Here is a 13,571-nt window from a genome sequence, read left to right as displayed (position 1 = left end):
TGAGTTTCATTTCGGTATATTCACTATGGCATACGGCACGCGCGGCTAACAATCATACGACACTGCGGAGAGGCTTTTTGAACACCCCGTATTACTCCTGGGACGTAAACAGGGCCATAGGTTAGAAACAGTATGGAGCAACACTCATCCGACCAAATGACATTGCTCCATAGACAGGTTTTACGGGTACAGCACCATGTTTTCCTGTTAAGGGCAGTTTCATCGCTGATGTGGGGTTCTGGAATTCCAGTTCCGACACATTTCCAAGCTTTGCAGCTCCCTTCGTGTTGTTTTTGAGCTGACATGGTTCATGGTTCAGCTCTGCAGAGATCTCTAATTTTTCGTCACACTCTCTTTAATGAGCGACTGCCACGGTCACTGAATAAACATTTTTCTACACCGTGTGACTTATTGCATGACATTTTTTTTTCGTTTTCCCTGTAAACTGTTTAAATCTTCAATATGGTGCCTCTTGGAACATGCAACACTTCTGCTACCATGGTTGCGGGAACACCCGTCATACGAGCACCACATACGAATTCACAGATCTCCAACATAAAGTGCTCATAGTTACACAGAGCACTGTTCCTATCACGACTGACACTTGCAACATACTGAGGACATTGCACGGGTGCCATTTGTGCTCAAATGTGGCAGTTCAACGTGCGGGCTCGGCTAACATCCTCTTCTGTGTACAAGTTTGCATTTGTCCCGGTGTTTCCACACTTTTGTCAAACCACTGTATATGTGAAACTTCCTGGCAGATTAAAACTGTGTGCCGCAATGAGACTCGGGACATTTCCTTTTCACGGGCAAGTGCTAAACCATCTGAACTGCTGAAGCACGACTCATGTCTGGGAACATCCTCTAGGCTATAGCTGACCCATGTCTCCGCAATATCCTTTCTTCCAGCAGTGCTAGTTCTGCAAGGTTCGCAGAAGAGCTTCTGTGAGGTTTGGAAGGTAGGAGACGAAGTACTGGCAGAATTGAAGCTGTGAGGACGGGTCGTGAGTCGTGGTTCGGGAGCTCAGATGGTAGAGCGCTAGCCTGCGAAAGGCAAAGGTCCCAAGTTCGAGTCTCGGTCCGGCACTCAGTTTTAATCTGCCAGGAAGTTTTATAACAATGCACACTCCGCTGCAGAGCGAAAATCTCATTCTGCCCTGTATACGTGAATATGTATATGTATATGTGTGTGTCATATTTCACGAAGGGCGTTCGGTAAGTAATGCAAGACATTGTTTTCTCTCGACCAATTTCGGTTGAAAAATGCAAAATTTATTCTGTCACATCGTGGAATATTCTCTCCTCAGCCCCTATAGTTTTGGAAGTTCCGATAGGTGGCGACGCCATCATAGCCTTCAGAATGACCTCTGTAATGGAGGTGCATTCCAAGCAGAGAGCTGTCACTGAGTTTCGTTTTGTGGAAAACCGGAGCTTCGCAGATAGTTATAGATGGTTGCAGAAGGTCTATGGAGATCTGGCAGTGAACAGAAACACGGTGAGTAGTTGGACGAGGTGTGTCATCATAGCAACAAGGTCGAGCAAACCTGTCCGATCTCGCGTGCGTCGGCAAGCCGTACACAGCCATGACTCCTCTAATCGTGCAATGTTGAAGCGAGCGAACACTCTCATTCGAGGTGATCGACGCTCCAGAAACGAACTTCTCCGTGTCCGTGACAATGGCAGCCCTCACATAAGTCTGCGTACCTGAGACAAACTCACCAAACTTCATTGAACTTCCACACCCATCCTACAGCCCCGATCTCGCACCTTCCGAATTTCAAGTGTTTGTATGCACTCCGAGGGTAACAGTACATCGATGATGGGGAAGTTACTGATGCAGCAAGATGCTGGCTCTGATGTCGACCAGTAGAGTGGTACTATGCGTGCACACAGTATCTACTAGTAAGGTGGAGTGAGGCCGTCGCATTGAACAGACATTATCTACATCTACAACTACATGGATACTCTGCAAATCACATTTAAGTGACTGGCAGAGGCTTCATCGAACTACCTTCCCAATTCTCAATTATTCCAATCTCGTAAAGCGCACAGAAAGAACGAACACCTATATCTTTCCGTGGCGAGCTCTGATTTCCCTTATTTTATCGGGGTGATCGTTCCTCCCTATGTAGGTCGGTGTCAACAAAGTATTTTCGCATTCGCAGGAGAAAGTTGATGATTGGAATTTTGTAAGAATATTCCGTCGCAACGAAACACGCCTTTCATTTAATGATGTCCAGTCCAAATCCTGTATCATTTCAATGACTCTCTCTCCCATATTTCGCGATGATAAAAAACGTGCTGTCCTTCTTTGAACATTTTTGATGTACTCCGTCAGTCCTTTCTGGTAAGGATCCCACAACGTGCAGCAGTAATCTAAAAGAGGACGGACAAGCGTAGTGTAGGCAGTCTCCTTAATAGATCTGTTACATTTTCTAAATGTCCTGCCAATAAAACGCAATGTTTGGTTGTTCGTAGTTGTAATACCTAGGTATTTAGTTGAATTTACGGCCTTTACATTAGACTGATTTATCGTGAACCGAAGTTTAACGAATTCCTTTTAGCACTCATGTGGATGACGCCTTACTTTTCATTATTTAGGATTAACCGCCAATTTTCGCACCATTCAGATATCTTTTCTAAAACGTTTTGCAATTTGTTTTGCTCTTCTGATGATTTTATTAGTCGATAAACGACAGCGTCATCTGCAAACATCCTAAGACGGCTGCTCAGATTGTCTCCGAGATCGTTTTATGTAGATAAAGAACAGCAAAGGGCCTATTACACTACCTTGAGGACGCCAGAAATCACTTCCGTTTTACTCGATGACTTTCCGTCAATTACTACCAACTGTGACCTCTCTGACAGTATATCACAAATCGAGTCACATAACTGAGACGATATCCCAAAAGCACGAAATTTAAATACAAGCTGCTTGTGAGGTACAGTGGCAAAAGCCTTCCGGTAATCCAGAAATACGGAATCGATCTGAAATCCCCTGCCAGTAGCACTCAACACTTCATGCGTATAAAGAGCTAATTGTGTTTCACACGACGGATTTTTCTAAATCCATGTTGACTGTGTGTCAATAGACTGTTTTCTTCGAGGTAATTCATAATGCTGGAACACAATATATGTTCCAAAATCCTGCTGCATATCGACTTTATCGACATGGGCCTGTAATTAAGTGGATTACTCCTACTACCTTTCTTGAATATTGGTGTGACCTGTGCAACTTTCCAGTCTTTGGGTACGGATCTTTTGTCGAGCGAACGGTTGTATATGATTGTTAAGTATGGACTAATGCATCAGCAAATCCGAAAGGAACCTAATTGGTATATAGTCTGGACCAGAAGACTTTCTTTTATTAAATGATTTAAGTTGCTTCACTACTCTGAGGATATTTACTTCTACGTTACTCATGTTGGCAGCTGTTCTCGATTCGAGTTCTGGAATATTTACTTCGTCTTCTTTTGTGAAGGCATTTTGAATGGCAGTGTTTAGTAACTCTGCATTGGCAGCACTGTCTTCGATAGTATCTCCATTGCTATCGCGCAGAGATGGTATTGATTGTTTCTTGCCGCTAAATTACTTTACATACGACCAGAATCTCTTTGTATTTTCTGCCATTATTTGAGACAAAGTTTCGTAGTGGAAACTGTTTTAAGCATTTCGCATTGAAGTCCGTGCTAAATTTCGAGCTTCTGTGAAAGATCGTCAAGCTTGAGGATTTGATGTCTGTTTAAACTTGGAATGTTTGCTTCGTTGTCTCTACAACAGTGTTCTGACCCGTTTTGTGTACCAAGGAGGATCAGCTCCGTCGTTTGTTAATTTATTTGGTATAAATCTCTCATTTGCTGCCGATACTATTTCTTTGAATTCAAGCCACATCTGGTCTACACTTACATTACTAATTTGGAAGGAATGGAGATTGTCTCTCAGGAAGGCGTGAAGTGAATTTTTATCTGCTTTTTTGCATAGGTGTATTTTTCGTTTGTTTTTGTAGGATTTGGGGGCTTACAATATTCAATCTCGGTACGACAACCCTGTGTTCACTAATGCCTGTGTCGATTTCGGTGCTAGTTATCAACTCAGGATTATTTGTTGCTAAGAGGTCAAGTGTGTTTCCACAACGGTTTACTATTCGCGTGGGCTCGTGAACTAATTGCTCGAAATCATTTTCAGAGAATGCGTTTAGCACAATTTCGGATGACATTTTCTGCGTACCTCCGGAATTAAACACGTATTTTCGCCAACATATCGAGGGTAAATTAAAGTCATCACCAACTATAATCGTGTGAGTCGATTACGTGTTTGAAATCAAACTCAAGTTTTCTTTGAACCTTTCAGCAACTGTAACATTTGAATTGGGAGGTCGGTAAAAGGATCCAATTGTTATTTTATTCCGGTTGCCAAAAATGACCTCTGCCCTTACTAACTAACAGGAGGTATCTACTTCAAATCTCGCGACAAGTTAAACTACTTCTAACAGCAACAAACACGCCACTGCCAACCGTGTTTAGCCCATCCTTTCGGAACACCGTCAGGTTCTTGGCAAAAATTTCGGCTGAGCTTATAGCCGGCTTTAGCCAGCTTTCAGTGCCTATAATGATTTGAGCATCAGTGCTTACTATTAGCATGTTTGAAAATAGGCTTTTGTAGCAAAAAGATTGAGCAATAATGTGGGGTATTGTAATCCTGAATAAAACCACCCTGCCTTCAGATAAAAAATTGTTGCATTACTTACTGAATGTCCCTCGTGTTGTTGGATTGTGACGCTCTCTTACAGGTTCTTGTCACTACACCTTATGTTGATTACCGTGTTCAATAGAAGGTGAAAAATGTTTCTAAGACTTCTTGGAAGACTGAAACTGTATTTAGACCGTGTCTCAAACTGAGCACTTGACCATCCGGGGGCAATGTTTTCACCGGCTGTGCAACTCCCTCGCGGATTCCTTATCGCCAGAGCCTCTCTTCTACTTCACAGAAGCTGTCTCACATATTTTACTGGCCTATCACTCACTCACTGGAGGAAGGGTACCACTGGGGAAAGACTCAGCCACAAACAATAGATACGGAGAAGCGTTTTATTCTTCCACGGCGCTTCAAAGACAGTGGACGCTGCAAAGTAACAGATCCATTTATCGTGCCAATGTTTTTATCCGGTTGGATCCGTGGCCTGTATATGCAAGCCTGCACTTTTAAAATTTAGGTAAGATCATTCCTCACAAATTATCTCCCAAAAATTGGTGCCTTGTAATCAGTTTGAAAAGCTGACTCTGAAAATCACCTTCATTATCTTTTATCATATCAGGAGTTATCCCAAAAGAAGATCTCATATTTTAGAGATTGAAGCCACTGAAGCACAAATATTAAAATTAATTTCAATCAATGTATATATTTTATAATTATTGTCTTACTTCTTTAAGCATATGCTAGAAGTACTGTAAAGTTTTCTCTTAACAACGTTATGAATACTTAAATACGTTGTATCTTTAAAGTTCCTCCTCCTTTCGTTTCCTCACGAAACCTTCTTATTTACTGTCCCTCTTCAACATCGCCGGCCGTTGTGGCCGAGCGGTTCCAGGTACTTCAATCTGGAACCGCGCTGCTGCTACGGTCGCAGGTTCGAATCCTGCCTCGGGCATGGATGTGTGTGCTGTCCTTAGGTTAGTTAGGTTTAAGTAGTTCTAGGGGACTGATGACCTCAGATGTTAAGTCCCATAGTGCTCAGAGCCATTCATTCTTCAACATCTAACAATAGTCGTTCATCATACTAATAATTTGTTTCCGTGGTACCTCTGCACTACCTCCGTAACGTCATGTTGGAAACGCTCTACGTGCTCTTCACTAGAACGTCCCAGATATTCACGGAAACAGTCAATAAGTGAGTGTAGGAAGTTGATTTCTACATTCACGTAACAACTCAGCTTCTTGGGTTTCTCCAACATAGTTTGATAATGATCTTGTAATGTGGACTTTTTTATTCCGTAGAATTTATTCCATAGAAAATTGACAGTAAAGGACCTGAAGGCAGTCCACGCATCTTTTTCTCTAACATATGTTTTAGTCCCAATTCACTGTCATTGTGAATTTGGGAACAAATATAACTTTTCAGTTTTCTGTTGTTTTCTAAAATCATGAAAGAAAATTTCTTGGGAAGGTTTCTAAAGCAGGATGCATCTTCTGGAAGAACCCTGCACAGTGATTCATCAAGCCCAGTCTATGTGTAGCTGTGAAAGCAACTTTTTCGTGGCCTAGAGCGGTTCTTGGCTACTGATTTTAGTCCTAGGCAGAAAAGTCTCCCGTTTGACCAAACCTTTACACGCCTACCTATTGCTGTGTCCAGCTACCCTACTTGCATATAGAGCAGGGCATTTTCATGTATCCAGATTGTCCCAATACAGTTCATATAAATAAATATAAAATTAGTTTTATTAAAATATGAAAAAAATTTGTGTACAATAGAAGAAAATAAAGAACAGATTTGATTACATTTATTTGCTACTATTTTCCATTGTCGACTCTGAAGACATTATCAGGCTCGTAGTATAACTACGCACTATGTAGAACCTGATGTTGCATACTGTACAAATCGAATTTATCAGTCTACGCCATTTTATCATGTTGAACATGTGGATAGATAAATTAATGTCACATCTCGTGCGAAATGGTACAGAGTGATACAATGTGTTTGATAACGACTTCACCGTCGAAATTTGTCAATAGCAGTAAACATACGATAAACTTTACAGTCTACAATGGACAGCATTTTCTTCTACGAATGTATTAAAGTAGTGGACACAAATGCAAACAAGACTTTTAAGTTTTGATATCACCATCAATAAGTTAGCTGAAAAATATATTCACCTCTTTCGATTATCTGAGATCGGCTGTTATAGCACACTGGCATTCAAAACTTCAGGACGAAAGTAACTTTCGCACGATGTGCCACTGCCAAGTAACACTCCTCGATGACTCTTGGACCGTACAATAGGAAGAACTGGTACAGTATGGTACAGAACAGTACAGAAAAGTGCAGTACAGTATAGTACAGTAGCCAGCCGGTGTGGCCGTGCGGTGCTAGGCGCTTCACTCTGGAACCACGTCACCGCTACGGTCGCAGGTTCGAATCCTGCCTCGGGCATGGATGTGTGTGATGTCCTTACGTTAGTTAGGTTTAAGTAGTTCTAAGTTCTAGGAGACTGATGACCACAGATGTTAAGTCCCATAGTGCTCAGAGCCATTTGAACCATTTTTATAGTATAGTACAGTATAGACGGTAACTGAAACAAATACGCAAAGAGACGAACAGATATGATAATTTCAAGCAAAGTAAATAATTACACAGAAGTCATCGCAAGTCATGAAGCTGCCATGGACAAATAGAAAGAGCAGGACAAATTCTTAATCGGCCGTATGATTACCACAGACGGTACTGTATGTACTGAAATGTACTCCCTTGTTGGCCACAAGGTAGGTAAGAAGTTCTTGTGGTAGTCTTCCATCCCGCACCAGTGCGGCTGACAATTGCTGGATGGTAGTTGGTGAATGTGGCCGTCCTGCAAAATATCTCCCCAACACATCCCGCACGTACTCCATGGCATTTAAGTCAGAAGAATGGACAGGCCAGTCCATTCTCCAAATACCCTCTGATTCCAAGAACTCCTCCTGCTGCACGATTCGATACAGTCGCGCACTGTCATCCATAAAAGTAAATGGAAAAGGAGTACAGTGTTGCAATAACGTTGACTGGTGAGTGTACCGTTTTCAAATATTTGTAGGTGAGTACGGCCAAGCAACGTTATGCCTCCCCACATCATAACATCTGGACCACCAAAACGCCTATGTTCCTGAGAGCCTCACGTGTTGCCACCTATTCTGATATGAGACTACGTAATGCACCCAGGATTAATAGCGAACACTGGTGGTCCAGATGCTACGGATTGGGGAGGCAAATGTTGCATAAGCACACTGATCTCTCATGTTTTGAACATGGTACACTCACGGCTGTCCAAGCTAAGACCCATGTCCCCCTTCTGTAATTCCCAGGAGACGATCAAAATCGCGGTCACTTCAATGTAATTATTGTATTTGAATAAAAGTGTTGCGTATTTCTTTGTTACCCCCCGTACTTCACTGGAGCAGTTCCTTCTGTGTAGCCGGCCGCAGTGGCCGAGCGGTTAAAGGCGCTGCAGTCTGGAACCGCGCGACCGCTACGGTCGCAGGTTCGAATCCTGCCTCGGGCATGGGTGTGTGTGATGTCCTTAGGTTAGTTGGGTTTAAGTAGTTCTAAGTTCTAGGGCACTGATGACCACAGCAGTTAAGTCCCATAGTGCTCAGAGCCATTTGAACCATTTGAACCGTCTGTGTATGGTCCAAGTTTCACGAAGCTACGTTACTTGGCAGTCAAAGGTCATGAGAATGTTACTTTCGTCCGTAAGTTCTGCACACCAGTGTATGTAAAAGCTTGAAATGCCTTGCGTCCTGAAGACAAAATGACCAAAGCAGTGCACGTCAGATGCGAGAACCACGGTCATGTCCGCTGACCACAGGGCGTTGCTGCTCCGGGCTTTGTTCGCAGACTACATCACCGCGTACCGTGGACACGGGATTATGTTCCGCCAAGCGTTATAACATTACCCTCATCCGACGACGGAAAATGAAGGCTCTGAGAGGGAGGGCCGCACAGCAAATCGCATTAGCACCCTGTCCGCCACCGCCTGCCTACCTTACACGTGTCCGCCCAGTCCAGACTCAGCCTTCGGCCGGCGGCCCGCACGGCCAGCAATTTCCTCATCTCCGACCTGCCGCGACCACTAATCAGATTAGTGACGCACCGATCTCTGAAGCTAGCCGCGGCTGGAGGCAGCAGAAAAATGCCTTGCCCAGGAAAGAATCTGCAACGCGACTGCCGTATTTCTGTCGTTGGAAGTCACTTGTCTATTCCATACGATCTTCAATGAACAGTCATGTATGCATCCTATTTGTGAAGAAAGTCTAGTAAAGTATAATTTTGGCTTAAGGCAGAGAAACTGTGGTATATCTACCCTGAAAATAAAAAGGTATGTGAAAGCTTGTCGAATGTGTGACTTATTTATCACAACATATTTCGAGACTACATTATCCCAGTATCAGGCTTCTAAATTCACACTGCCATTAGAAACAGTAAAAAGTAGAAAGCCAACAGAAAAGCACCAGCTGACATTTTACTTATTACAGTGCCTAACTTTAACAACTCAGTAATGGCGTAATGTAGTCCCGAAATACATTGTAGTAAATAATCAACATATTTTTGTCGACTGGTGCTTAAAATTCTGGGTAGAGATTCATGATTCAATTGCACAGTGATGTCAGAATACATAAGCTGTAGAATTTTACTATACAGAAGGATCTCACTGTCCCATGTAATTGCTACTCTTTTACTTTTTATTGACGTGATGCGACTAACATGATGATGGAAGGTAGGAAGTCATTTAATTATTACCATTCGTAATAGGTTCCTGTTTTCGAATATCGTGTTCATAAAACGTCAAAGCGTTCTGGTACCAGCAGGATTCTGTATAGTTTATTACTTTGGGAGGCCATACGCCGAGCTTCAGCTAACGATGAATAAGGTGTAGTTGAAACTTCCTGGCAGATTACAACTGTGTTGCCGGACCGAGACTCGAACTAGGGACCCTTGCCTTTCGCGGGAAAGTGCTCTCCGTCTTGTTATTTTTGTCAGCCATTCATGCATTTTAAGTCATAGATTGGGAACCTATATACGTAGATTATTTGTAGCACTAATGTCAAAACAATTGGTTCAAATGGCTCTGAGCACTATGGGACTTAACTTCTGAGGTCATGAGTCACCTAGAACTTAGAACTACTTAAACCTAACTAAGGACATGACACACATCCATACCGAAGGCAGGATTCGAACCTGCGACCGTAGCGCCTAAAGCCGACTGGCCACTTGGGTTGGCCACTAACGTCACCTTTGTAGAGCACTTGCCCGCGAAAGGCAAAGGTCCCGAGTTCGAGTCTCGGTCCGGCATACAGTTTTAATCTGCCAGGAAGTTTCATATCAGCACACACTCCACTGCAGAGGGAAAATCTCATTCTGGAAGATGTAGTTATCTACGATGTGAATCAGCTGTCCCTATCTATGTGTTTTAAGCAACACACAACACATTCAAGAACCCTGTGCAAGATTTTCATATTGTCTCTCTTGCTACGTGCAAACTATTAGTCCTACGGAAGGAATAAACAGGACATTTTTGTACGGAATTTAATGTAGTTAAATTTTGTATTGGGATACACTTCCCTAGAGACTGCTAAGATTTTTGCTGGACCTTGCGTCGACATCTTCCACTCATTGCTGATGCATTCTGACGTTATACGCCACAAGATTTCATTCAAACTGTAGTGAGACCAGATGGCATTTGGGTTCGATCCGTGAGCTGTCCACTGCATGCACACAGATTTGCATGCCAGGTTGTCTAATTGTTGCTACATGTTTGCTGCATTGAGCATTACACGAAATTTGAACTTTACAGATCGGCGAAGAGAGTTTTAGAGTGATGTGAACGTTACAAGGTAGGTTCGGGGTACATTCTGCACACAGACAGACAGAATGCACGTGTCAGTGTTACTTGCCTCTGTGCCACACCACGAGTTCCAATTGTTTCCTACCCTACCAGTCGGGCACAATCTGTGGAGAGTGCCGTATTCTCCACGCTATGACAACGCTACCGCTTCTCACTATTTACTAAATGACACGCGCGCAACGCTATCCCTCTTAATTACCTGTTTATTATTTGTCCCGTTACCTGCAAGTCTTTCGTATTTATAGCTTTAACGTTATCTTACTGAACATTAATGTATATTGACAATTAGTCGGAAGTCCGAAGGCCCGCAACAAATCTCTTGATGGACAAAGCGGAAATAATTGTGTGCAAAAATAATGTAATGGCTTTTGGCTCATTACTAGAGACTAGTTTCGAAAGGGAGAGAGCCGAAGTTTATAGCAATATGTTGGGTAACTACACTCGGCAGTTCGTTATGCACCTATAGGTGCTACTGGCTGAGGACACTGTAGAAAATTTGGAGTGACCTGTTTTCCTGACGCATGGTACGTGAGCGAAATGCGTGCCAGCTAGTTTGGTTGTTATCTCCGAATCTAAGTCTCCATAAGAGCTTGTTACACGCGATATTAAAACGTCAGAGATAGCAGCAAGATGAAATACACCGATTACGGAGGACGTGACAAAGGCAACGGGGTGGGGTTCGTTATCAGGCTATCTCGTCAAACTGAAAACCCATTTAAGCAGCTCGTCATGGCGCCATGCATGCTGCGAACTGTTTTTACGCCACGCCTCCCTCGCATCTAATTTCAGCACAAACGATTAGAACATGCGATGTGTATCTATTTTTCCTTCCACATATCGTCCTTCGTTCCTCTTCATGTTACTGCAGTTTCTCTCACTCTCCATATACTAACCATCTTTATTCTTTCGAACGTTCCCTTCTTCTTATTCTCTGCCTTCTTCATCTGCTTCTGCTGATCAGTTTCGTCATTCTACTCCACTTTGTTATCTCCTTGAACCTCATCATCCACTACTCGCCTACTTCATTTCATTTTTCTCTCCCTCTTCACCTATTTCTTCTTCTTCTCCATCTCATCCTCTTTCTCCTCGTCCTCTTAGTGTATTTCCTCCTCTCTGTCCTTCTCCTCCATTACTAAATATTTCAGCATCCTACTCCTCAGCTTTGATGCTATTTCTTTCTCACAACAACTTCTTTCTTACATCTTCCAGTCTGTCGTTTCTTCTTAATTCTCTTCCTGTGTTTAGCCTCCTCTTCCCTTTGCATTCTTCCATCACTTAAGAGTCTGTTTAATATATTCTTTAGTGTAATTATTTTCCCTTTTCAATTGATGCATACAACTGAAAATTTTAATCCAATTTTAAAACCAGATATTTCGAACCATTTCAACGTAAATCACATAACTAATGAGGAGGTATTGAATAGAATTGGGGAGAAGAGGAGTTAATGGCACAACTTGACAAGAAGAAGGGACCGGTTGGTAGGACATGTTTTGAGGCATCAGTGGATCAGAAATTTAGCATTGGAGGGCAGCGTGGAGGGTAAAAATCGTAGAGGGAGACCAAGAGATGAATACACTAAGCAGATTCAGAAGGATGTAGGTTGCAGTAAGTACTGGGACGTGAAAAAGCTTGCACAGGACAGAGTAGCATGGAGAGCTGCATCAAACCAGTCTCAGGACTGAAGACAACAACAACAACTGTGTCACAGATTTTTGTTGACGACTTTGTATCAGAAAAGTTATGCACGTGTTATCTCACAATGAATCATGTATCATGTAAATGTCAAATTATAAACAAAATACTGGCAAGCCACTAAATAAGGGTGATAAGCCAGAGCACCAGCCAGTAGGAATGGTGCACTCTGTGTAGACGCGTCCAGAAATGCTGTAAGACATGCTATAACATCGCATTCTCTTAGATACAGGTTGATAAAAACTGATGAGAAAACTATGTAACTTCATCCATGCGTCATTAACAACATACAATAAAGCCATCAACCGTAATAGTTCATATGCCCCCAGAATGGGACTATTATCCTCGGAAAGTCAACCTAATGTTGCTTAGGCTTAATGTTATATTGTAACTTCTCGTTTCCTCAGACAGGTACTACGGTTCAAAGAAACAAATTAGTTTTGCTATTTGGCTGAAGATCAGACGGCATTGTACTTAGTACTGTGATGAATTCTAGAGTATTTTCATTCTTCTTGCACCGGAATGTAGATTGTGAATCAAATTAAGGCAACATTATTTCATACATTTTCGAAAAATGAAAGATATCTTATTCGTATTTATTTCCCAAAGAATATGAAGAAGAATCATCAAGACTATATTTTTCATTTATCTCTCTCCCTCTCTCTTGTCGTATAGTTCTGATCTGTATACAATAGATGAAAAGTGTTGTCGAAAGTAACGAGAAATAGATGCCGCTCGCTAGCAAGAGGCGTGGTTTTGTCTTCTGAATCTGCAGGACATGGCAACAACAGACGTTGAGCAGTCATATCTTTGACTTTCATTGAAACGAGGAGATGAATGCATCAATATTTCGTAGGTGGTTGTGAATGAGGACCTGAAAATATTCACACTAAAGAGCGCATTCGTTGGATTAAAGAAAAAGGCAAAAAGAAAAGACAAGCGCGGGTAAGAACTGCACTCTGAGGGCGCCATACAAACATAATTACGTATGTAGGCAGTTCGTCCATCCAGGGAATCGAGAATCTCGACGATTTTAGCCTGTTATGGATATCGATACTGCGAAGATATCTGTCCTGGCAATTCCAAGGCATCCGCGAATGGTTTAATATTCAGTATTAAGTATAAACTTTTTGAGTAAATTCGCATTCGCTAGGGTAATTTTGGAATTATATTAACATGCTAAGCTAACTGGAAATTGCTGATGCTTTGACTTCGTCTGCTCGTGTCCCTGTTGCGATTATTGGGGAGATTTCACGGATGTCTCCAGAGAAGCAAACGGTACAG

The sequence above is a fragment of the Schistocerca piceifrons genome, chromosome 4, assembly GCF_021461385.2.
Source record: "Schistocerca piceifrons isolate TAMUIC-IGC-003096 chromosome 4, iqSchPice1.1, whole genome shotgun sequence".
Lineage (NCBI taxonomy): Eukaryota > Metazoa > Arthropoda > Insecta > Orthoptera > Acrididae > Schistocerca > Schistocerca piceifrons.
This window is presented reverse-complemented; position numbering follows the sequence as displayed.